The sequence below is a fragment of the Musa acuminata genome, chromosome BXJ1-1, assembly GCF_036884655.1.
Source record: "Musa acuminata AAA Group cultivar baxijiao chromosome BXJ1-1, Cavendish_Baxijiao_AAA, whole genome shotgun sequence".
NCBI lineage: Eukaryota > Viridiplantae > Streptophyta > Magnoliopsida > Zingiberales > Musaceae > Musa > Musa acuminata.
Window position 1 is genome coordinate 39,075,114 of NC_088327.1, and position 27,267 is coordinate 39,102,380.

Sequence of the window (27,267 nt, forward strand, 5' to 3'; positions counted from 1 at the left end):
TCAATTACATGAGGCATGGTCCTAAACTCCACACATAGAAATCTTTTTTAAAAATAAAACTAACTTAATTTTTTTGACGATCAATTTTCTTGTAATTTTTGAAAATATTAAAAGCAAAAATTCTCACTCTTAGAAATAATGATTTGAATAATATCTAGTTCACCTTTATTAATGAACCTAGTCGATGATCTTTTTCATAAAATTTAAAAATATCAAAATGTGGATGAAATTATTGTCAATTTGACATATTCATGATGTTTGTTCACTATTTTATATCAAAAGAGCAAAATATTTCAATAAACATCAAGATTATCATGATAATTTGAGTCATAATATGATGTTATCATGATTTTAAACGAGCATGGCAAAGTTAGAAATATTTGTAAAAAAATCTTTCATTTTGTTTTAATTTGTTTCCCTCATACTAAATCACAAAGATGAATTTTAATAATCAATTATATAAATATGCGAAATAAAAAGTTAAACATAATCAAAATTTATGAAGACAAATTTGATATTTTGTTAAAATACCTTAAATATTTGTTTTGCCAACATTGACTTTGCAATCACTTAAATTTCAAGATGAGCAAATTCTAATGCTCTAAGATTATTTTATTATAGGTAACTTATAATGAGAGTTTCTTTTTATAGAAATATTTTGACTTAGTAAATGCTAGTGACCTGAATTGAGAATTTGTTCATTTAACTATCGACTACGTTATTCATTATCAAAACCTAGTAGCTAATAATATAATTGTACTTTAATAAAGTTAGTTTTATGGACATTGATTTGCATTTGTAGAGGAAATTGAAAATCTACCCCTATTACTAGAATTACACATTTAAAATAATAAACTATATAATTAAATAATATCGAAAAAAATTATTCATCTTACTGGAAAATTTCTGCAAAATAATGATATAACTTGATTTCATGTGGTAATAGTCATGTCAAAACTTCTTTTCTTATAAACTTGGATGTTTCTATTTCTAGAAATAGAAAGAGAGCATTCTTTGATATAATAATACTTGTCATGATTGTTGGCAATCTATAAATGTTTAAAATTGATATTTATAATTTCGTTTGGGTCATTTTTTCCTCAAGTTGACATCTAACCATATCAATTTTATCGATAGTATTAAAGACTTTTATTTTATCATTTTTTATTCATCACATATAATGATAATGATAATACATAATGCATTAAAATTTATTTTTTATGATATTAGAAAAAATTAGCTAAAGGAGATGTAAGGTGTACTAGATTTTAAAGGGGAGGTATAATTATAGGATTAATATCGATTGATCTGATCTCATCCCCAACTATCGCCTCTTTTATAGCAATGGCGAAAAAATAAAAGTAATTCATGTTAGTAAAATATTTTGAAAGAAGATCTAAATTTTAATAATTATATGATATTATCTAAAATGTTGAATAATATAGCATAATTAGTTAAAAAAAAAAAGCAATATTGATGACATTAAAAAAACTACACAAATTTTCACAAACTACTTCTTTTTACGGTCCATATTGTGGTGAACTTGGTGTTATTAATCATAAATTTTAACATCGAAACATGCATAATGCGTCATCGTATATTATTCCGAATATCTTAAGCAAGTGAAACTATATTATTACTAAAATAATATTTTAGCCAACTATTCTAATTCTCAAGATGATGGTGGAGCTATCTCTTTATATGATAGTGCAAAAAATTACATTGTCATTTAAAGAAGGAAGATCGTTAGGCCAATAAGAAGTTGTCTTCGAAACGTGATAGACTAACATTACATTATACGTAAAAAAAATAAATTTTGCATTATTGAAGTAACGTGTAGATGGTTGAATTATTAATCACAAGAGTGAGGTAATATAAAGATCAGGGTCAATTAAATTTTATGGATAATGTTATATTATTTTAATACTTTTTATGTAACTGAAATCTTCATTGTATATAGTAACTTCCGTAGTATCTAATAATGTATAAAATGGAAGAATTGAAATGTATAAAAGTTGAATAAAAAATCATGACATCAAACAATTTATAAACTATGCTTGTTATATCCATAATGTAAATATTTTATAAGAATATTATCATCTTTTGACAAGATACTTATAGTTTATATAACACTATGAAGATTTAAATTTAAAAAAATTATTTCATATCTTTCAAGTGCATAAAAGCTACTAAAAGAGGATTTAAAGTTTACTTCGTCAATTACTAATTAATACCTCAGTAGTTTATTATGTTATGCTCTTTTTGAGATGAAGTATATAAAGCATGGTGTAAAACTCTCCACGCATAGAATTCTTATTTAAAAAGAGGCCCAATTTAATTTTTTATGTTGTCAATTTAGTATTCTTGTAATATGAAAAAATCTAAATGTGGATTAAAAATTCTCACTAGTACAATTTTATATTTGAATAATTTCTTGTTCACCTTATTCAGGAATATAGTTGATGATCCTCTTCGTACAAGTTAAAAATATTAAAATACGGATGTATTGATTGTCAACTTGACTTGTTCGAGTCATTTGTTAATTATTTTATATCAGAAGTATAATATTTTATAATAAATTTCTATTATCTCATTATAATTTAAATCGAGATATGATGTTATCAATATTGTATTTGTCGATAATAAACCTAAAAATATTTGTAATTATTTATCTTTGCTTTTATGTTAATTCTTTTACTCAAATCCTAAAAAAGATAAATTTTAATAATATATTGTTAAAAGGAGTGAACAAAAAGTCAAACATATTAAAAATCTAAAATGTCACAATTATATAAAAATTTTAGAAAACTTTAGTTTTGCCTACTCTAAGATTATAACCACTTAAAGTTCAGGATGAGTGTATTTTTATGGTCCAATGCTAGTTTATCTTAGGCAACTAATAAGGCATTTATACTTTCTTTTTATAGCAATGTTTCAACTCATTACCAACTAGTGACTTGAAATTAAATTTTTTTCATTTAACTATAATGTAAGTTATTTATCATTAAAATATAAGAGCTTAGAATATTGTTATAATATATTGGAGTGAGGATATTGTGTTTTGGTCTACTTTTGTAGTGGAAATTGGAACTCTAACTCGCTCTCACGAATTATCAATTTATGGCAATAGACTATATAATTAAATAATATTGAGAAAAAATATATTATATTGGAACAATTATATAATATAATGACATAACTATATTTTATGTGGTAATAGTTATATCCAACCTTCTTTTCAAGAAAACATAGAACCGATAGTTATAATAATGCTTTTCACGGATGAAAGTTAATATTTAAAATTTAATTTGGGTTATCTTTTCTAGAAGCTCACATTTAACTATTTCAATTTTATCGATAAAATTTGAGAGACATGTATTTTAATAATTTTTAGTTCATTTCGAAGTAAAATAATGACAACGCATAATGCATTACAGTTTATTGTTTATGATATTAAGACAATGAACCTAATCGTGTACAGCGGGGACTATAGGATTATGTAGAGGAGGAATGATACAAGGTTTTATATCGAATGATTTGATGTCATCTCCAGCTATAGCGTCTTTGATAGCAATGGCTAAAGAACAAAAGTAATTCAATTAGTAAAATATTTTGAATCAAGATCTAAATTTTAATAAGCATACGAAGCAATAAAAACTATTATCGAATATAGCAAAATTAGTAAAAGAAACAAGCTTTTAGATTTGCATCAAAAGAATTGAAGATAGCTCTTCACTTAACATATTTCCTATATGGTCCGCATTTAGAAGAACTTGGTGTTATTTATCATTGTTTTAATATCAAAACTACAATAATACTGGATCATACGCTATTTCAAATACTATAAATAAATAAATAATAATTACTACTAACCTAAGATTTTTGCCAACTCTTCTAATGCTGAAGATGATGTTAGAGCAAGCTTATCAGACGCTACCTAAGATTTTTACTTACTGCTTTCCTTGGTCGATGCTGAAAATCCATCTAGTTGGCTTTCTTTCTTCCTTCTAATGGTTCTGTTTGTTAGATTGTGTCCATCAAGATATTGTGTGGGACAACATCTGGATGTCTTGGCCAATAAATTTGTTTCTAATTTATGGAACTACTTTCCATCAAGATTTATGGATATCAGAATTTTGGTACAGAATTATGCTACTATAAGTTTTTGTATATGGTTTTTCATTTTTTTTCTGTTAGTGAAATATGAAAGTATTTAAAAAATACTTCAGATGCTTATCCTGTAATTGTGCCTCCTGGTTTGTGTTCCAATGTTGAAATACTCTGTCAATGTTTTAACAGAATCCAGGGGACAAGTGGTGTTGAACTTTCTGCTGGTCTCCATTGGTACTTAAAACACTGGTGTCTGATACACATATCTTGGGAGAAGACCGATGGTCTACAGTTGTCATCTGTACCAAAAGTGGGCTCCCTTCCGCATGTTCCTTCGGCTGGTATTTTGGTACAAAGACCTGTTCCGTTGAGTTACTACCAGAATGCTGTTACATCCAGTTGTAAGTTACTTTATTATTTATTTTTTAAGTTGATTTGGCGCTCAATAGCCCCTTTAGTTTGGTCTAGAAGTCTATTAATGTGAGACTGAAGTATCTATTTTCATCTTGATAGCTATTATTTGAAATTCACTTTCTAGTTTTTATATTACTTAAAAGCTACACATAAAGTTGAAACGAGTTTAATCTAGTCTGAAAATCCAAGAAACCAACTTTGATCATGTGTATGTATGAGAGCTAGCATAATGGACATTTTTTCTTTTAGTTTCGTAAATTTTAGTGAATACTACTACAAATTATTTGAGCATCTTATGTACTTCGGTACATTATTTATCCTCAAAAGAAGGGAAATAAATGGATAGTTTCACTGTTTTTACTATGATAATAATTAAGAAAATGGTTCTTAACATTGCTTAGACACCAACTCAAACTACAGTGCAGCAATGGCACAGCTGCCTGATTGTTATTTGAACAACATAGCTATTAGTTAAAATAAAATATGAAAGATGGAACAAAGAGGTAAAATTAACGTGATTATAACCTCCATGAAGTTCCATTCTTTATACCATTCACTTCAGAGCATATAATGGAGGTTCACATTTAAAAATGAAATAGATTTTTTTGTTTGATTTTTTTGGATTAAATTTGCTGAACTGAGTGCTAATTTGCTCCACTTTCTGCTTTATACATGGTTGCTTGTCACCATCTATAAGCATATCAGACTCCATAATTTGTTATAATCTGGCCTCATGATATTTGTGCTTTCTATATGTTTCTAACTGAAATTTGGATGGGCCAGAAAATGTTTGTACTAGATGTGGATTCAGCAGCTACATAGGTGCAGATGTTACATGTACAATCATGGTGGTTGCCTCCAAGTTCTAACTAACATTTTACAATCATAAAAGTTAAACCGACTGAAACATGTGCTAAGAGATAGTCAATCTGTTAGAATGTCATAGTCCTTAAGTCCATCTAGGTCAATTAGCTATTTTTAGTGATTACATTATCTAGAATGTTTCTTCATTATGCATCTAGTAAAAAATTGTTTCGCAAAAGAAATGAGGATATGTTTAATAAATCATTAATTTCATGAATAGATTTCTCTCCACTATTAGTTGGGCAGCAGGAAGTGACATTTTCCAAGAATGGCAAGTTTGAGCCATTTGATTTATAGTCATTTCAGTGTCTTTGGACCATGGAGAGTCATCATCTGTTGTATGCTTAAACTCATCTAAAATATATAGTCAGTTACCATGACATATGTTTGTTGCCATTTAGTTCCATTGCTGGTGACCTCTTGACTGCTGACTACCTGGTTATTGACCCCTCCAGCAACTAGCTACCAAGTTGTCGGTCATCAATAAATAACTATCCATAACTGTTTGGCCATCAACATGTTGTTAGATCAGTGTTGTCAATCCATTTAAATTGTCAGTTAACTTTTTTTAATGCAAATGGTGCAATTTACTTTAAACACTGAATTCTGTCATATAACAACAAGTTCAATTAGTTTATGGTTATATTTTGTAAATGCTTTCACTTCTCCAGCACTTCCTTGGTGCATTGAATGTGTGTGCATGGTGCATTTTAACTGACACATTGCATGAGCTTTTTACTACTTTGCGCTGCCCTTGTACTCGTTTTACATAATGTTGGCATGCCCTTGTGCTAATATTTGTCCATGATGGTAACATTCTAGTGTGAGTTTGTGTTGCTTGTACTTTCGATCCTTGATTTTGCTAGAACCTTTACGGTGTTTGGATAAATTGGCTAAGATATTGATGCATAGTTTATGATGTGAAATGCCAGCCGTTGGAACTGCCTCGGGTGGCATTCTAGGGGATGACACCCCAGTTGTATGCTATTTATATTTGTTTCTTCCGTGTTGTGAACTTTGTTTTTTACTGTGTTAAGATTCATATGCATGGTGGAGTTGGGAAAGATGGGAGAAGGAAATTGATTGGATGGTTCTCCAAGGGGTCAACTTACCACTTGCTTTCAATGGGCAAGAAGCCATTTGGCAGAAAGTTTTTGAGGTACAATACTTTTCTTTTTCTTCTATCAGTGTCCTTTGCTATTAGTTTGTCAAGGTATAATACCTCAATATATGTACCTTTTCTATCAAACATAGAGCAACAAATGATGTTTTGCCTGGACTGGTATGTACATAACAGTCCTGGTGTGTGAACCAGTATGTGGACTGCCCCCGTTTTGGACCAGTTCAACCTGCCCATATAAAATGTAAAAAATATGTTTGCACCTTTGCCCTAATTGTGCACGTCATGACCTCGTACACTGTTGCTTTGCACCACCTTTGCCCTAATCGCATCTCAATCACAAAGGATACATCATGTGATGTCGCCACTCACCATCTCTGCGCACAGCCACCAAGCACATACACCTCTTCTCCTCTTCCTCCACTGCCTCCTTTTCTTCCTTCCTTTACTGTGCCTTCTCCTTCATCTTCACTCATACATACTAGTGTACTGGTACCGACCGGTATAGGTCTGGCTAGGGAATGATATGCATCCAGTATGCACTAGATGACGATCCTTTTTATATAGTTTGAGATGTTAGTTCCTTACGGATGCAACTTTGCATGCTGCTTTTTTGTACAAAACAATATTTTACTTCTCATCCTTATACCATAATTTTTAGCTCTCTCATCAGTCCATTGACCATTCAAGACTCTACCAACAATAGGTCAACTATGGAATACAACTCACAATGAGGAGGTTCCTTTGGTGATTTGACAGTATTTGATACTGGCTGTCAATCTAATGTCAATACCCTGAAGCAAGGTTTTAAATATCGGTCCGTACCGACGTATTGAGCTCCGGTACACCAGGGTATACCGATGGTACATCCTAAAACCTTAAAAATACCTGGTATTGGTCTGTACGCCTCGGTACCGGCCTGTCACGGACAAAACTGTAAACAAGGTTTTTAATGTAAGCTTATGTATGTCCGTGTCTTTTGGCTTGTTCATGCGTTGCACAACATGCAGAGGAACAGTCGAAGGCTTAACAATCCCATTTTAGTTGAGTTTGGTGGCTGTTTTAGGCTTGTAAATAAATGTTGTATCATGTGGACACTTGTGAGAGATATTTGGTATGTAGTGGACCATTTTGGATCCTTTGTTGTGCCACCGTTTAGAGCTTATAAAGTCTGTTTGTAATTTGCATTGGCTATGAAGTGTTTTTCGAAATGTTTGCTTGTGGATCCCGAGTGAGGCATTTTCTTTGACTCATTTTCTCTTTTATAGGTCCTAAGGGACCATGAGAGGTTTCGGGGAGGTTGACTTTTGCGGATGGACACACAACGATGCTACACGACTTTGACAAAACCAGCTAAGTCCATGACAGATGGTATCAGAGCGGGACAAGCACTCATAGAAACACTTGGTATGCAAACGTGGGGGTCAATGCAGCCCACACGCGCGATCGTTTAGGGGAAAGCGGGCATGGAAATGTAGGGAAAATGAGTCACTCAGAGAAGCGGACATCTGAGATTGACATTCAGAGGAATGACCAACCCTTCGCGCAAGAGGCATTACGATGATAAGCAAGTTGGGAAGAATGTGTAGCGCACAAAGGCTGAGATGGTTGAGTTTGAGCTACGACTCAATGTTGGCAACCATACTTGATGGTGATTAAGGCAAGCGAGGCACTTGGTAAAGGATGAGACTATGTAAGGTGGAATGGGTTGTTCAGTGACCGAAAGAGTTGTGCAAAGCTCGAAAAATTCGATACTCATTTAAAGGCTTGTATGCGAACGATGGAGTGTTCGTAGCCATCCTAATGTGACCAAAACTCGGCGCTATGGAGCATTGAAACTTTCTCTTCAGCATGAGAATGATACGTCTGTAGGAGGCTAAAGTGTGCAGCCAGTTCAGCATGTTGCTAGGCCTTGAGGGGTGCAACGGGGATTGTATTGACGTGGAGTCGCAATCTAGCAAGTGCGTTTGCGGGAGGTAGAACAATGCACAATTTGTTCAACAAGGTGGAGTAGTCCAAGGGGATGGTGGTCTCCGAAACTTTCAAAGAGAAGGAAGCGAAAAGAGAAGTTGCTCCAACGGGAGAGATATTTAGGAGGGATAAGTCCCGGCTCTACAAAGGGAGAACCATGTGTAACGGACCGGACATGTTGAGGAGTACCTCAAAAACAACTTCACAAAGCTCAACGGACCAAGCAAGCGACGAGGAGTCGTTGCATGATCTCGCTTGAAATAATGCATTGGGGAGATGCTTGCGAGATCAAGTGGGGGAGCAATCCAAGGCAACGCAAATGAAGGCACACTTGGAGTCGATATGGAGATCAGACTCAATGGAGGGCTGGCTCATAGAATGGTGGGCGTGAGGACTATCATCAACTCAATGCAAATCGAGGAACGGAGCAACTTGGGTGTAGCTTGGCGAAGTACCTAAGCCACATGAAGGGAGCCGACATAGAAGATGAAATATAGAGCGGAGGCACAGAGCTTTCTTTGGATAGAGGACATGAACTCTTGCAGAGGCAAGGGCGGGATTATGTCGTTCCATGGATCCCTCATTCTGATGGAGCGGGCTCATCCTGCATGGTGCCAAAGATGAAGGGAGTTTTGAGGCACATACACCTTACCTCAGAGAAGCATTTGATGGAGGCGACTCAACTTGCAAATACGAAGTTGGGTTCAAAAGGCCTTAGCACGGGGCAAGAGGATGCGGTGTACAGTGGAGATTGTGCTAGTAGGGGCAGAGGCCCAGGATCCAAACAATAGTGCACCAATTTTAGCGAAGTCGGTGGACTTCGGAAGCTACTAGGCGACGGACTGTCATAGAGCTGTGCTTCATCTAGGTGTGACTCGAGAGCGGTGGACGAAGGTTGATTGCCAAATGAGCGAACACAATCGAAGGTGGAAAAAGCTTTGTGATGTGTTGGCAAAGGCCACACATGGAGGGATCACAATTCGAGTTCTTCCCACAAGGATCAGAATGCAATGGAGATGTCACCGAGAGGCGACATGGTGCAGCGGATCGTGGTGGAATAGTTCGTGGCAATGCGATACACACGATATAATCCCGTGAGAGACTATCTCATATGGAGGTATGATCGGGAGCTATTGGGAGCTCCACTTCGGTGAACAACACGATGACAAGAAGGGCTATGGATTCAAGGAGTGAAGGCCATGGTACCGTAGAGGCGGGTCTTCCGTGTGTGTATCGAATTTTATATCGGATAAAAGCCTTGGTCATTAGCATATGAGGCTGTGTACTACCGAGAGAAAAGTTCGAATGTAAGTACCAGTGAGTCCCATGGGAGGGACTTGATCATGCAGAGGTATGATCGGAGCGGTTGGAGAGTTGGACTGCTCTAGAGCTCATATTCGCTTAAGGGAGCCCGGCAAGTTAGAGGACAAGGCTGAGTAAGCGAACATTGCTATCAAGGAAGCTAAGGAAAATAGAATCGGTGCGAACCCTGCAACATGATGGCAGAGGCCATGAATGAGAGTTGTAGTCTGTCTTTCCATCGACCAAGGGGAACTACTTGGAGAACACAGAGGTGTTGAAGCAAGGGGTCGAAAGGGGCGAGGAAGCGACGACGAGTTCAAAGAGACTTAGCTACCTAAAACCAAGTATCAGTTAGAATGAAGGTGAACTCGGAGGAATGCCACAGAGGTAGATCTATCGATCGTGAAGAAAGAGATGTAGATGTAAGGCGATGGATAGTAGGGCCATGGGCATGACAGCACCATGGTACCGTAGCAGCTGGACTTCCGTGAAGTTCTCGATCTCTTGCTCTCATGGAGGGAGAGCGTATGGTCGTGAAAGGGGCCGAGGAGGTGGAGCATGCGGAGGCAAACTCCAAGTACTAAGATAAGGTTGAAGGGCAAAGGCCAAGGAACTTTGTAAGACCGGTGTCAACGAGCTTCTCATCAAGATAGCTGAAAGTGGAGGACTTCGGGTCGATACAAGAGTAGACGACCAAGGAACGAAGCAGGCAGTACACGGTACTGTACCTTTGCTACTCAGTGGAGTAGGCGACTGTTGATGGAGAAGACGGTACAATCCCAGAGGCGACCAATACTATTAAAGACTTACTCCAAGTTGGGGTGTAAACTTCCAGCATTCCAGAAGTTCGATGGCATTGAGAAGGTGAATCATAGTAACTAACTCAACGCAAGGAGTGCAAACACTTCAAGTGCTTCAGAAGTGTGAGCAAAGAGCAGGTGAAGGTCAGTAACCAGCTCGATGCATGGAGTACAACCCTTGAGGAGCCGGGCGAAGTCAAATAACCTTTGCCTTCTCAACTCTTAAGAGAATGGCCGAAACCGAGTACCCTAATTCTCTTAGCTATCGAGCAGAGGAGCTCTGCATATGTTCAAAGCCCCTTCGAAGAAACAAAATGGAAGACAATAGTTGTCAAATCCTCACCAATAGTGATCAGTGCTACTGAGAGTAGATTATCCGTTTTATTTCCCAAGAGAGTGTCAATCGAAAGCAGAAGTGATGCGAACCTACTTGGAAGTGACAACTAAGTGAAAGAAGAGTCGATGGGCAAAATTTGTAGAGGAAGGACCCGAAAACTTTAAAAGTTTGCGAGGCGATGCTCGTTAAAGCTTCAACAAGCATCCACCCAGTTTAACCAACATGAGGCATTTGAGAGACTGAAGCATAGTAAGGATGGTCTTTTCCTTCATATGAAGGATCCGCAAGAACCAACAGGGATCGACACAACTCAGCCAACCACACACTAGAGTTAGAGTCATTGGTGAGTTGAAGCAACATGGCGGATCAAAAGTTCGACTACTTAACAACAGCAGCGGAGAGCAGCTGGGAGCCAAGAGATGCATTGCTGTTGGAGCAGAAAATTAAAGACTCAGTAAAGGCAAGGAGTTGTACTGTGTTAGGACTCTAGCTAGGAGAGTCCTAATTGAGAGGGACATTCATGTAAAACCTACCTAAGCCGACCCCTATTAAAGAGGTGAAGAGGCCGGCTAGGGTTAGGAGGTTGTTTCTTAGAGAAGAATTAGGAGTTGTAAAAGAATAGGAGTTTTGAGTAGAAGTCCTATTAGGAATTGGTTAGAAGTAGGAGTCTTGAGTAGGAGTCCTATTAGGAGTTAGGGTTTAAAAACCCTATAAATAGCCATGTATTCCTCATCTTTTGATAAGCAATAGATGAACCTTTTCTGCAGCCTTTGAGCAGCAACTTGGAGGGAGGAACCCGTATAGAGTTCCAAGGAGGTCGATCCCCTAAAGAGATCAATCCCAAGTTTAGAATCTGCAAGGGTTCTAACATAGTGTCGGCAAAGGCTTCGACGAGGACGTCGAAGGAATAAGTGGGGGAGAATGTCACGGACAAAACTGTAAACAAGACTTTTAATGTAATGCTTATGTATGTCCGTGTCTTTTGGTTTGTTCATGCGTTACACAATATGTAGAGGGACAATCGAAGGCTTAACAGCCCCATTTTAGTTGGGTTTGGTAGTCGTTTTAGGCTTGTAAATAAAGGTTGTGTAATGTGGACACTTATGAGAGATGTTCGGTCTGTAGTGGACTATTTTGGATCCTTTATTGTGGGACCGTTCAGAGCTTGTAAAGTCTGTTTGTAATTTGCATTAACTATGAAGTGTTTTCCGAAATGTTTGCTTGAGGATCCCGAGTGAGGCGTTTTCTCTAACCCGTTTTCTCTTTTGTAGGTCCTAAGGGACCATGGGAGGTTTCGGGGAGACTGACCTTTGCGGACGGACACGCAACGGTGCCGCACGACTTAGGCAAAACCAGCTAAGTCCGTGACAGGTCGGTATGCCTCGGTACCGATCAAAACATTGGTACCGCCCGGTAGATGGTGGTCTGCATACCGATATCTTCTTGGACCGGTATATACCGCCTGTATCGGGCGGTACATATTGAAATTGAGAACCCTGCTCTGAAGTTAGTTTTCCCATTCTACCTATAATACTTCTAGGAAAGAGATTTTCCCTAAAACCTAATAAGCTAGTTAGCATGAAAAAGTAATTATCACACTGATTGTCATTTATCAATTCTTTTCTTGTGCGATCACTGAGCAAGAAGCTGAAACTCTAGATATTAGAGTCTAGAAGTTTAAATAGGGAGCAGTTTTGACAAAATAGTGAACAGAAAATCCCTGAATGTGAACCTCTTGTTGTTTTAATAATTATATGCTTGGTGATCTTACTACATGGTATATAGGCAACTCCCTTATAATTTCACAAGCTTCATATGGTTTAATACTTAAAAAAAAAATAAAAACTTCATTGCAAATAATTTCTCCTTATGATATTCAGCTTGACATGGATAGGATGATATCAATTATTCTTTAATCTCTTCATGTGCTTTTTATTTTGTTATTTTGCTACTTGGTTATTGATGACATGCGATCATCTCTAATCATTTAACCACAAAAGGATACATTTACAATTTATGTTACCATGAATTCCATTAGATGATATTACCTACTTAAGTTTTGTACGAGTTCTTTGTTGTTTGTCTGCATAGTGATTATCAAGATTTGTCACATTGCTCTAGCAGGTAATTTGAATTATTATTAATTTTTAAACAGTCTTCCTACTATTTTTTAGAGGTATAATATCAGCCGTAGAGATCTGGATGATTTTTTCGGGGGGCCTGCATTTCTTTCATGGTCACGTATGGGAAACTTGCATGGGTGAGTTTACTATTTTGTTTAATTTTAGTTTCAGTACATAGTAGAAATGGATTATATACATGGTTTTGATTGGTAATCAAATGTTGTGCAAAATTTATAAGCTTGACCACATACTAATTTAAATTCCTTTATTCTGTATTCTTTTGCTGTGCTTGATACTAGATGGGGTGGACCCTTGCCTCAAAGTTGGCTTGATGATCAACTTGTTCTTCAGAAGAAAATTCTTGCTAGGATGTACTCGTTTGGAATGACTCCGGGTATTTTTAGAAGAAGATTTAAATTCAATCCTCTATATTTGTAGGCATCCTTAAGATCATAATCTGGCATGATAAATAGATACATTTTGAATCTTAGTAAGTTCTCTTAATATAATATTTTAGGTTGGTAACGTCCTTAAGATCACAATCTTGCACAATTAACGGATACATTTTGATTCTAAAAAGTTATATATCTATTTATTGAGAAAAAATTGTTTGCATCACATCTTCGATTATTTTTCATTGTAATGTGAAGTTTATATGTTTAGATTACTTTGTGGTTGATGCTTGTAAATAGCTAAGGTTTTATAACATATTGCGTGATACATGTGACAGACTGCATTAGTTGAGGTTTGGAAACTGAGTGTATGCCCTTCTCTCATATACACGAGGCTGTTTCTCATGACTGTTCAATAACTCTTAACATTGGAATAAATGAGATTAATGTCATGCCCTGCTGCAACTTTACTCACAAAGCCAAGCTGTATTGGACAGGTTAATGTCCATATAATTTTATACAAACAAGTAAACAAATAAAAAATTTATTTATTTTCATTTATTGTCTCAAAATATTTGAGGATAACACTTAATTTGAGTTCAAAACCAATCATATGAACTAAACAAAGTACTATTGTATGACATAAATTCTATTGTATCCTGTCTCAGTTAATTTTACTAAGTCTGTAGCAGAATGAAATGGTATTATAAACAACATAATTAGCATAGTAATTTGGTACGGAATGTACCAATTGCAAAATTACATAAAGACAAGGGGAATAGATTTGAAGGTATATTTTGAGAATTGCGACAACAAATATAACGTTGTTTTCACTTGTTCATATTACTTATGCCTTCTTACATGCTAGTGGGATTGGCAACATAAGTTGATTACTGGAGTCATCAATGGTGTAATGTTGACACCCAGGAATGAACAACAATAAGACAAGGGAAGAGGACATAATTCAAACTCTCTATTTGGTTAACACAAAGTGCTATAGGAACAATCCTTAAATTGGTTTTTTACTAACTAAGGATTGGTTATTGGAAATAACTAGTAATAATGGATATAATAAAATCGTGACTATCTTGATGGTGTTGAGATGTGCCTTGGTGAATGGATATTTAAATTATACAAATATATTAATGATTCAATGGTTCAATGATGATATTGCCACTACTGACTATTTTAACAGAATAGTTAGTGACTAAATTCTAATATTTATTTAATAAGTAATTTGTTTATGATATAGAGTTTATTGATTTGTCTTATCTTAATTTTGTTAATTTTTATAAGAAGATTAGGAAGAAATTTAAAATTTACATTATATTAAATGATGTTCAAGATACTTACACATAGAGTCGAACCGGAGATCCATCAATTGTGCAACAATGCACTAACCATTAGGATGTCAAATCGGAGATCTATCAATTGTGCAATAACGCACTAACCATTAGGATGTCTCAATAGAGCCTCTTGGTCTGAGCTCACGAAGAAAACAAGTCAGTGTGTTGATAACTTTCAATAAAATAATTTGTGCTTTGGACAATCTTTTTCATTTGAAATATCAGGTAAATTTGCATTTGATCACTATTTGATTCAGGTTTTAGAAATCCTCTTATGTGCTAGTGATGGGCTGAAGCAACCTCAAGAATTTTGGCTAGTACTATTACATATTTATATGAAAATGAAGGCCAAACAAGCCTTTATGTTTGGATACCATCTTGATTTAAGCTGTACAACTTTTTTCTTTCTACCATTCCTTCTTTATCCTTTTGCCTAATAGTAAAGCATTGGTGAGCATGGTACATATTGCTGATTGGTACGTGGACCAACCATTTTCGGATGGTACAAGATGAGCATTGGTGAGATGGTTTGACATACCAGCTGAAAGGGTACAAGATGAGTGGTATGTATCAGTTCGCCTATTGATTGATACACTGACCAACCATTTTTGGATGGTACACTACAAGGGGGTGTACCGGATGGTATGCCTCATGTATCACCTGATATGGTCACCATTACTGATCAATACGGGTTGGTAACAGTTGGATTTCAATGGTACCAATTAACATTTGGGTTAAATCAGTTCCAATAGTTAGTTCGATCGTTGTGTCACGAACGATCATCGCGCACTTGAAACAACTTCGTTCAACGAACCGTCCGTCGTTTTTGCATACTTGTACAGAGATATGGCAGCCTGTTTTGCCTTGGTTTTGTGTGTTTTTCTTGTAAAAAAATACATGTTCGAACAGGTTGCAGTGTTACAGTGCAACTGCTCACTGCGCCGGGCCAAAAAGCCCCTAAATGGCTCCGTTTTCGTGTGCCGCGGGCTGTTTTCTTCAGCCCGCTGCAGCGCTAAAAAACGTTAGCCATCTCAGCACCCTGGAACCCCTCGGGTGGCATAGGGCTGGATGGGGCTTCGATATATTGTCGAGCGTTGAAAAATCTTCATAAGTTCACACGTTAACTTGACGGGAACTTGCCTTCGCGCTCGACACCCGGTGAACAGTTGTTTGTGGACTTGCAATTGTTCGTTCTACCTTCTAAAGTCCTTGTTTTCTCCTTCCTCTCTTTTCTCTCTTGCACTCAAGGTGCTTGCTGAATTGCTTGTAAAGCTTCCCTCTTCGCGAGACGCCGGGACTTATCCGTCGCTCATTTTCAATCTAATCAACTTTCTATTTTACAGGTCCTTCGGGACTTGTACGAGGTTGCAACTAGGCTGAACCTTTGTGGACGCATGTGTCGTGAGGGCGCCTCATGACTTAGGCAATCCCAGCTAAGTTCGAGAAGTTGGTGCAAGGGTATGTCGCGATTTAGGTAACTCAAGCTAAGTTCGCGACTTGGTCACAAGGGTGCCTCACGACTTAGGCAAGTCCAGCTAAGTCCGTGACATTGTGGTATCAGAGCGGGCAAGCAATTCGAGCAAGCAGCGAAGGAACTTCACAATTTCTCCATGACAAAGCATCGTGGCGAATCAAGCAAGACGGGGCAAGCCGGACCCTTGCCTCAAGTAGCCGTAGGTGGGCTGTAAGTGCATACTCTCTCTTATGCTATTGGAGCCGTTCAGGAGGAGCGTGACAACGAACATGATGAGCGAGAAGTTGGCTACTCTCCGCGAGTGGAGGAGGCGCAATCTGGAGCGCCAACTAGGAAAAAGAGCCATAATGTCACGAACGGTCATCGCGCACTCTCAATAACTTCGTTTAACGAATCGTTCGTCGCCTTTGCATACTTGAACAAAGACATGACAGCTTGTTTTGTCTTGGTTTTGTGTGTTTTTGCTTGTAAAAATACATGTTCGAACAGGTTGCAGCGCAGAGTGCGATCGCTCACCGTGCTGGGTCAAAAAGCCCCAAAATGGCTCCGTTTTCGCATGCCACAAGCTGTTTTCTGCAGCTCATTGTAGCGCGCAAAATGTCAGCCATCTTAGCACCCTGGAACCCCCCGGGTGGCATAGGGCTGGATGGGGCTTCAGTATATTGTCGGGCATTGAAAAATCTTCACAAGTTCGCACGTTGACTTGACGGGAACTTGCCTTCGCACTCGGCACCTGGTGAGCAGTTGTTTGTGGACTTGCGACTGTTCGTTCTACCTTCTAAAGTCCTTGGTTTCCTCCTTTCTCTCTTTTCTTTTGTGCACACAAGGTGCTTGCTGAATTGCTTGTAAAGCTTCCCTCTTTACGAGACGTCGGGACTTGTCCGTCGCTCGTTTTCAATCTAATCAACTTTTTGTTTTACAGGTCCTTTGAGACCTGTACGAGGTTGCAACTAGGCTGAACCTTTGCGGATGCATATGTCGCAAGGACGCCTCAAGACTTAGGCAATCCCAGCTAAGTCTGAGAAGTTGCTGCAAGGGTGTGTCGTGACTTATGCAACTCAAGCTAAGTTCGCGTCTTGGCCGCAAGGGTGCCTCACGACTTAGGCAATTCTAGCTAAGTCCGTGACATTGTGGTATCAGAGCAGGCAAGCAATTCGAGCAAGCAGCGAAGGAACTTTGCAATTTCGCCATGGCAAAGCATCGGGGCGAATCAAGCAAGGTGGGGCAAGCCGGACCTTTACCCCAAGCAGTCGCAGGTGGGCTACAAATGCAAACTCGCTCTCATGTCGTTAGAGCCACTTTGGAGGATCGTGGCAGCGAACATGATGAGCGAGAAATTGGCTACTCTCCGCGAGCGGAGGAGGCGCAATCTAGAGCGCCAACCGGGAAGAAGAGTCATAAGGAGAGACTCACAACGGTGGAAACCCTCTTGGATGTTCTTGAAGCGAGCTTGGAGGAACTCTACCAAGGCCAGCGAAGGCTTCTTGGGGTAGAGAGCTCACAAGAAGAAGCTGAATCCTGAATCGACAAGGTTGAGGCCCTAGTCGATCGATTGACGGATGATACTAAAGACTCCATGCAACATTTGTATGAAGTCGTGGCGGATCTCACTTCTAAAGTGACAGCACTCACTAGGGCACTAAATGTGGGAGGGAGAAACACTCGCGTTACACCGCCACAAAATCTAAGGGCACCTGAGCCTCATTGCTATGGAGGTACTAGGGATGCAAAAGAGCTCGAGAATTTCTTCTTTGACATGGAATAGTATTTTCGAGCTACAAGGCCTGATTTTGAAGATACCAAATTTTCAAAAACAACCATGTATCTGAACGAGGATGCAAAACTTTGGTGGCGAACCCGCTAGGAGGAGATCTAACATAGGTCGGTGTCAGGTGGACACATGGGAGGACTTAAAGCAGGAGTTGAGAATTCTGTTTCTATCTGAAAACACAGAGTTCGTCGCAAGGAGGAAACTAAGACAACTCCGTCAAAGTACTTCCATTCGAGACTACGTGAAGTAATTTTCTGCACAAATGCTGGACATACAGGACATGTCTGAAAAGCAAGGTTCGCAATACCGTACCGTACCAGTATTTCGACCTAGGCTGGGTATCGGTACGGTACGGTGTACCGAGCACTGTAGCACTACTACAGTGTACTGGTGCACTGTAGCACTGTAGCACTGTACTGCTACAGTGCACTGCAACAGTGCACTGTATTGCTACAATGCACTGTACTGCTACAGTGCGAACCGGTACCGGGCGATCCGTGTACCGCTGGCCTGTCGGACCGGTACGTACCGCCTGTACCGGGCGGTACGATTCGGTACGACAGACACTGTTGAAAAGGATAAACTGTTCAGCTTCCTCGATGGTTTGAAGCCTTGGGCTCAACAAGAACTGCATCGAAGGAATGTCACTGATATAATCAGGGCAATTGCTGTCGCAGAAAGGCTCACCGATTTTGTTACCTCTGAGGACCCGGGAAAAAGGAAACAATCTTCAGGAAATCGCCCTTCAAAATATTCTCAAGGGAAAGAGCCCAAGGGCGAACAAAGGAAGAAGAGTTCCCACAAAGGGCCAAGCTCAAAAGGCAAGCCCTTGAAGATTGGCGGATGCTTCTTGTGCGGAGGGCCGTACATGGTGAGGGAGTGCCCACAGAAATAGGCACTCAATGCTTTAACAACTTTCATCCATCCCCCCAAATCGGACAAGGGCAAAGTCGTCGCCCTCAGTTCAAGTAGTTCAGAATCTAGTAGCGACGATGAGGAGTCGCAAGGTCCCCGAATGGGAGCAAACTTCTGAAGTTTTGGGTCCTTCCTCCACAAAATTTGTCCATTGACTCTTCTTTCACTTAGTTGTCACTTCCAAGTAGGTTCGCATCACTTCTGCTTTCGATTGGCATTTCGTTTGGAAATGAAGCAGATAATCTACTCTCTGTAGCATTGATCACCGTTGGTGAGGATTTGACAACTATTATCTTCCATTATCTTCGAAGGGTCTTTGAACCTGTGCAGAGCTCCTCTGTTGGATAGATAAGAGAATTGAAGTACTCGGTTTCGCCCTTTCTCTTAAGAGTTGAGAAGGCAAAAGTTACTTGACTTCGCCCGCCTCCTTGAGGTTGTACTCAATGCATCTAGCTGGTTACTGGCTTTCGCCTGCTCTTTGCTCACACTTCTGAAGCACTTGAAGTGTTTGCACTCCTTGCGTTGACTTAGTTACTGTGATTCACCTTCTCAATGCCATCGAACTTCTGGAATGCAGGAAGTTTTCACCCCAACTTGGAGTAAGTCTCTAGTAGTTTTAGTTGCCTATGGGATTGTACTGTCTTCTCCATCAACCCGGCCGCCTACTCCACTGAGTAGCAAAGGTACAACACCGCGTACTGCCTGCTTCGTTCCTTGGTCGTGCACTCTTGCATGACCCAAAGTCCTTCACTTTCGGCTATCTTGATGAGAAGCTTGTTGACACCGGTCTTACGAAGTTCCTTGACCTCCGCCCTTCAACCTTGTCTCGGTACTTAGAGTTTGCCTCTGCATGCTCCACCTCCCAGGCCCCTTTCATGACCAAGCGCTCTCCTTCCTGTTAGGATCAAGAGCACTAAGAGGGGGGGGGGTGAATTAGTGCAGCGGAAATCTTATAATAATTTAAGAACCAAAAGCTGCGTTCGTTCAAAAACTATTATGATGCAAAAGCAAATTCTCAGTTTGTATCAAAGTGCAGTTTGCGTCTAAGCGCAGATTGCGTTTAAGCGCAGTTTTGCGTCTAAGCGCAGTTTTGCGTCTAAGCGCAGTTTTGCGTCTAAACTCAGATTTACGTCTAAATGCAGATTTACGTCTAAACGCAGATTTACGTCTAAACGTAGTTTTACGTCTAAACGCAGTTTTACGTCTAAACGCAGTTTTACGTCTAAACGCAGATTTACGTCTAAACGCAGTTTTACGTCTAAACGCAGTTTTACGTCTAAACGCAGATTTACGTCTAAACGCAGTTTTACGTCTAGACGCAGATTTACGTCTAAACTTTGAAACTCGTTTGTATACTCGCAGAAGGCAGTATGCAGTTGAAATCAAGACGTAAACGTGAACTGAAATCTGATGATTGAGCGAGGAAAGCCGATTTACGTCTGAATGCAGTTTTACGTCTAAATGTTGAAACTCGTTCGTAAAATCGTAGAGGACAGATTGCAGTTATTAATAGGATTAAAATGTAAGCGTAAACTGCAAGGAAGCTCGTTCGTAAAAGCGCGGAAAACAGTTCTGCAGAATCAAACGTAAACGTAAACTGTAATGTATGAAAATACGAGTTTACGTCTGAATGCAGATTTGGAAGAACAGCACTTAGAACTTGTTCGTGAAAGCGCAGAGAGTAGTAGTGATGAGGGAGGTTTGCAGTAATGATAAAGTGCTCGAAAATAAACGCAAACCAGAGATTTAGAGTGGTTCGGTCAGCCTTGACCTACTCCACTTTTGGCTTCCTCCACCGATGAGGTTGCCGACGTCAACTAGGTGCCTTCCTTCAATGGGCGAAGGCCAAACTTCCCTCTTACAATTTCTCTCCTTTTGACAGGCTTAGGAGACAACCTTTACAGATGTTTTCTCTCCTCTCTTTTCAACTCAAACTTGAAGAACAGAAGGAGGAGGAAAACTAGCAGTTTTGAGCTCTAAGAACCACTGAAAAGATCAAGATTTCGGGTCAGTTCTTGCTCAATTCAGTGCTGAATGGGTGGGGTATTTATAGGCCCCAACCCAATTCAAAATTCGAGCTCAAAACGATCAAATCGATCAAATCCCAGAATTCTGGGATCAGGCGGTTGCACCTCTCGACTGGAGAGGTGGCACCGCCTGGCAGAGCTCGAAGACTGAGCTCTGCCGATTGCTTCTCTCTGCCAGAGCTCGAAGACTGAGCTCGATGGTTGCATCACCTGGCAGAGCTCCAAGACTGAGCTTGGTGATTGCATCACCTGGCAGAGCTCGAAACAGAGCTCGGTGGTTGCATCACCTGGCAGAGCTCCAAGCTGAGCTCAGGCTGATCCACCTCTCTGCCAGAGCTCGAAGACTGAGCTTGGTGAATGCATCACCTGGCAGAGCTCGAGACTGAGCTCAGGCTGATGCACCTCTCTGCCAAAGCTCGAAGACTGAGCTTGGTGGTTGCATCGCCTGGCAGAGCTCGGAACTTGAGCTCAGGCGGTGCAACCTCTTGGCTGGGGCGGTTGCACCTCCCAGCCGTGCAGCCCTGGCGGTTGCACCTCCTGGCTGGGGCGGTTGCACCTCTCAACCCCCACAGCCCAGGCGGTTGCACCTCCTGGCTGGGGCGGTTGCACCTCCCAACCCTGGCGGTGGCACCTCCAGGCTTGAGAGGTTGCACCTCTCAACCCTGGCGGTGGCACCTCCAGGCTGGAGAGGTGGCACCTCTTCACTATTCCAGCTCACTTGGTTTGGCTCCAAACTTGGTCCAAACCAGTCCGAACTTGGGCCTAATTGGCCCCTACTTGGGTTATAGGATTAACACCTATTCCTAACCCTAATTAATGTGCTAACTATGAATTTAAAGACATTTTCTAAGCTATTACAAAGTCCGCAAGTCAAGACTTCTTCTAGCGAGCTTCCGGCAAACTTCCGGCGGTCTTCCGATGAACTCTCGGAAACCATTCTGCGGACTCCCGGCAAGCTCCTAGACTTCACGATTTGTTCTTAGCGAGTTCCAACGAGCTTCTTCGGCAAGCTCCGATCTTTCTCGGCGAGCTCCGCGAACTCCCAACGAATCTTCGGACTTCCGTCGAACTCTCGAACTCGCAACAAATCCATCGCGCTTGACTCCGACACTTTGTTTCGCTTTATGTCTTCATCGTTATCATAGTTAATCCTGCACAACAAAACAAAACTTCAATCGAGACAATTAATCCTAAGCAATTAACCAAGTTGTCCGACATATCATTGGTCCCTCGACGCTTCGTCCGATTCTTCGGCGCATCGTCCTCTCGTGCAGCCTATTGCCCAATCGGCCAGTTGACTCCGCAACTCCGATATCCTTGGCACAATACCCGCTCTTCTTGGCCCGATGCCCGAGTTCACGGCCCGAAGCCTTCTGTCGATACGTCGACCGATCCACCGGCCCGACGTCCAATCTTCTGACATGTTCCTTCAGCACAACATGATTTTCCTGCTTTAATTGTCTCATCCTGATCGAAGCATCCTGCGTCACTCAAAACGCAGATTAAATCATAAACATATATCAAGTAGTTTCATCATCAAAATACGAGATTCAACAATCTCCCCCTTTTTGATGATGACAACCACTTGATGACGGAGTTAAACTTAACTCCCGGAGTTTAAACAAACTCCCCCTATCAATATGCCATATTGATAGAACCTTGAATTCAAACTGAATTCAAGTCATTGCAATATTCATCATGAATACTTGCAACACGTCAACATGAACTTATGCATAAACTTATGCATCACATGTCATGTCATCAACATACTTCTCCCCCTTTGTCATCAACAAAAAGGAGAAGTACTACAATCAAGTGTGTGTGATATTGGTTCAACTCATTGCATGAAAATCATAGTATCAAGTTTTATCATCATGCAATCTTGGAGCTAGAAGATTTAGCAAGTGTTACATCATGCTTAGAACATTCATGCTATCAAGTTTTAGATATGAAGTTTTATAGCATATAAGATAGCACTTTTGGTAATGTTCAAGATAGCAAGTTCTACATCATGCAAGCTAGCAAATTAGAGATGTTCAAGAAGGCAACTCTTGCTTCTTGAAAATTTTGCTCACTTTGCTAGATGCACAAGTTAGCATTTTTGCCTCTTGAGATAGGCAAGATAGCACATTTGCTTCTTTTGAGATAGCAACTTTTTGCTTCTCTTTAGACCAACAAGCTAGCAATTTTTACGATATACAAGTTTCACAATATATAAGCTAGCAAAAATTTCGAAAGCAAATGCAAGATAAATTTCTTGTGTAAGCTCATGATTCTTGCTTCCTATTGCAATGTGCAAATTGCAAGTTTTGCTTCTTGAGATATTCAAGATAGTGATGTTCAAGAAGACAATTTTTCTTCTTGAAATAAGCAAGTTAGCAATCTTTGCTTCTTAAAATAGGTAAGCTAGCAAATCAAGTTTTTGCATCTTCTTGACTTGTACAAGCTAGCTATCTCCCCCTTTGTCATTGTAAAAAAAAAGAAAGAGAGAATACAGTTTTGTAGTTCTCTTTTCCTTTTACAACGATTTCAAAATCATGACAAATGATGAATAATCAAGTTATGAATGTCAAGATAATTTTTCATCATGAATATTTTATCATAGCATGCATCATTATCATAAATTGAAGTATTACATGCATGATATCATATCACCATTCATAATTACATTAATATTTCAATATAACAATTTCTTCTCAAAATGTGTAACTTGGCACTCATAGCATTTTAAATCATGATTTACATCATATGCAATACATCACATCATAATTAGAAAGCACAAGTATTGTATGCATAATTGTACATTATAAATGTTTCATATCATGATGGTATCAATTTTGTCAAATTATATCCTACCATGCATGATCAAAACTTCTCCCCATTTTATCATTGAAAACAAGAAGAAAGTAGGGGGAAGAGCATAAAAGTGTTAAATATTTCAATCATTTTTAAGATTCATAACATGAATAACGTTATTACTATTTCATCAAAATCAGTTTCGAGATTCACATAATATCATGAAATCATTAATCTCGATAAAATGGGAAAAACATTTTCTTTTTAAGTGATTCTTTTAACACATCATAAAAAAGAAAAACTCATTCATAATTCAAGTGATTTACAAGATATCATAAATGAATTTATCACTTGTATTTCACCAAAATCGAGAACTCTTAGAGATAGAAAATGATTGAAGCATTTAATCTGATTGAAGAATGATTCATATTTAAAGTGTAGCATTTGTCAAATCTGAAATCATCAAGTATAACTTTAATATTTTCATTGCAACATTAAGCAAGGTTTCATTGAACATAATTTTGAATGATTCTTATAAATGCCTAAAACTTCTTTAGTTTTAATTTATGATTGACTTTATAATAGCATGCTCAAATCTTTATTTTTATGTCAAAACCATACATTATATTTAATAAACAAAGACAATGAAAAATATCAAGCCTTCCAAACAAAGGCCATGTATCGTCATTGAAAAGCAATATGAAAATCATCAAAATATACATTCTTGCTTCTCAAGCACATAAGATTAATCTCACTAGGTGTAAAATCATTAGATTTCTATCTTGCATTAACATAAGACATGCAATTTTCATTATCATTTTCAAGATTACAAGCATGATCATATTTTTGCATTTTCATGGTTAAATTATTAAAAATATAATTTTCAACAAAATTTAAAGAAAAAGAAAAGTGCATCATGAAAAGCATCATGTAATTTCGAAGTAAATTAGGGGGATTTCGATTACCTCATCATTGTAGGCTGTTAAGGCGTAGTTTGCCGCCTTGCTTTTGTTGACTTTCTCTTCTTCGGAGGAGCTCGATTCATCCCAATTTTTGTTCTTCTTCTTGCGTTTAAAGCAAGTAGTTCCATTCTTTTTGCTTTTTAATTTTCGTTTCATTTTAAGTTCACCATCACTTGAGCTTATGCTCGAGTGGTCTTCAAATGATCTATGTCCCAAATCCTTCCTGTTCTTTGGAAGGTTGGTTTGTTCATCATTGTCCTCATCACTTGAGTCATCGCTCAAGTGGCATTCATTTGTCCAGAGTTCCAAATCCTTCCTGTTCTTTGGAAGGTGGTTCTCAAGTTCTTCACGTGCATTGCACGTCATTTCATATGTGATCAATGAACCAATTAGTTCTTCAAGTGGAAAATGGTTCAAGTTTTTCGATTCTTGAATAGCAGTTACTTTTGAATCCCAAGTTTTAGAAAGTGAGCGCAAAACTTTGTTAACGAGTTCAAAATCCGAAAAGCTTTTACCAAGTGATTTTAAACCATTGACGACATCCGTAAAACGGGTGTACATGTCAACAACGGTTTCGCTTGGTTTCATATGAAAAAGCTCGAAATCAAGCAGTAGAATATTAACTTTCGAGTCTTTGACTCTACTAGTTCCCTCGTGCGTGATTTCAAGAGTGCACCAAATATCGAAAGCTGTTTCACACGTAGAAATCCGATTGAACTCATTTTTGTCCAATGCGCAAAATAAGGCATTCATAGCCTTTGCGTTTAAAGAAAAATTCTTCTTCTCCAAAACCGACCATTCGTTCATCGGTTTGGAGGGAAGTTGAAAACCGTTTTCAATGATATTCCATAAATCCAGATTTAGAGAAATTAAGAAAACTCTCATTCGAGTTTTCCAATAAGTGTAGTCCAATCCGTTAAAGAACGGTGGACGAAAGACCGAACAGCCCTCTTGAAAAGTCATTTCTCTCGGGTGTAAATCCGAAATGAGAAAAACCCCGCTCTGATACCAATTGTTAGGATCAAGAGCACTAAGAGGGGGGGGGGTGAATTAGTGCAGCGGAAATCTTATAATAATTTAAGAACCAAAAGCTGCGTTCGTTCAAAAACTATTATGATGCAAAAGCAAATTCTCAGTTTGTATCAAAGTGCAGTTTGCGTCTAAGCGCAGATTGCGTTTAAGCGCAGTTTTGCGTCTAAGCGCAGTTTTGCGTCTAAGCGCAGTTTTGCGTCTAAACTCAGATTTATGTCTAAATGCAGATTTACGTCTAAACGCAGATTTACGTCTAAACGTAGTTTTACGTCTAAACGCAGTTTTACGTCTAAACGCAGTTTTACGTCTAAACGCAGATTTACGTCTAAACGCAGTTTTACGTCTAAACGCAGTTTTACGTCTAAACGCAGATTTACGTCTAAACGCAGTTTTACGTCTAGACGCAGATTTACGTCTAAACTTTGAAACTCGTTTGTATACTCGCAGAAGGCAGTATGCAGTTGAAATCAAGACGTAAACGTGAACTGAAATCTGATGATTGAGCGAGGAAAGCCGATTTACGTCTGAATGCAGTTTTACGTCTAAATGTTGAAACTCGTTCGTAAAATCGTAGAGGACAGATTGCAGTTATTAATAGGATTAAAATGTAAGCGTAAACTGCAAGGAAGCTCGTTCGTAAAAGCGCGGAAAACAGTTCTGCAGAATCAAACGTAAACGTAAACTGTAATGTATGAAAATACGAGTTTACGTCTGAATGCAGATTTGGAAGAACAGCACTTAGAACTTGTTCGTGAAAGCGCAGAGAGTAGTAGTGATGAGGGAGGTTTGCAGTAATGATAAAGTGCTCGAAAATAAACGCAAACCAGAGATTTAGAGTGGTTCGGTCAGCCTTGACCTACTCCACTTTTGGCTTCCTCCACCGATGAGGTTGCCGACGTCAACTAGGTGCCTTCCTTCAATGGGCGAAGGCCAAACTTCCCTCTTACAATTTCTCTCCTTTTGACAGGCTTAGGAGACAACCTTTACAGATGTTTTCTCTCCTCTCTTTTCAACTCAAACTTGAAGAACAGAAGGAGGAGAAAAACTAGCAGTTTTGAGCTCTAAGAACCACTGAAAAGATCAAGATTTCGGGTCAGTTCTTGCTCAATTCAGTGCTGAATGGGTGGGGTATTTATAGGCCCCAACCCAATTCAAAATTCGAGCTCAAAACGATCAAATCGATCAAATCCCAGAATTCTGGGATCAGGCGGTTGCACCTCTCGACTGGAGAGGTGGCACCGCCTGGCAGAGCTCGAAGACTGAGCTCTGCCGATTGCTTCTCTCTGCCAGAGCTCGAAGACTGAGCTCGATGGTTGCATCACCTGGCAGAGCTCCAAGACTGAGCTTGGTGATTGCATCACCTGGCAGAGCTCGGTGGTTGCATCACCTGGCAGAGCTCCAAGCTGAGCTCAGGCTGATCCACCTCTCTGCCAGAGCTCGAAGACTGAGCTTGGTGAATGCATCACTTGGCAGAGCTCGAGACTGAGCTCAGGCTGATGCACCTCTCTGCC

The 27,267-nt window shown here is 39.1% G+C and overlaps 1 pseudogene; it reads left to right on the top strand.

Moving 5' to 3' along the window:
- Positions 1–4,229: 4,229 nt before the first annotated feature.
- LOC135679642 (alpha-N-acetylglucosaminidase-like) overlaps positions 4,230–27,267 on the top strand; it is an 86,610-nt pseudogene continuing 63,572 nt past the window's right edge.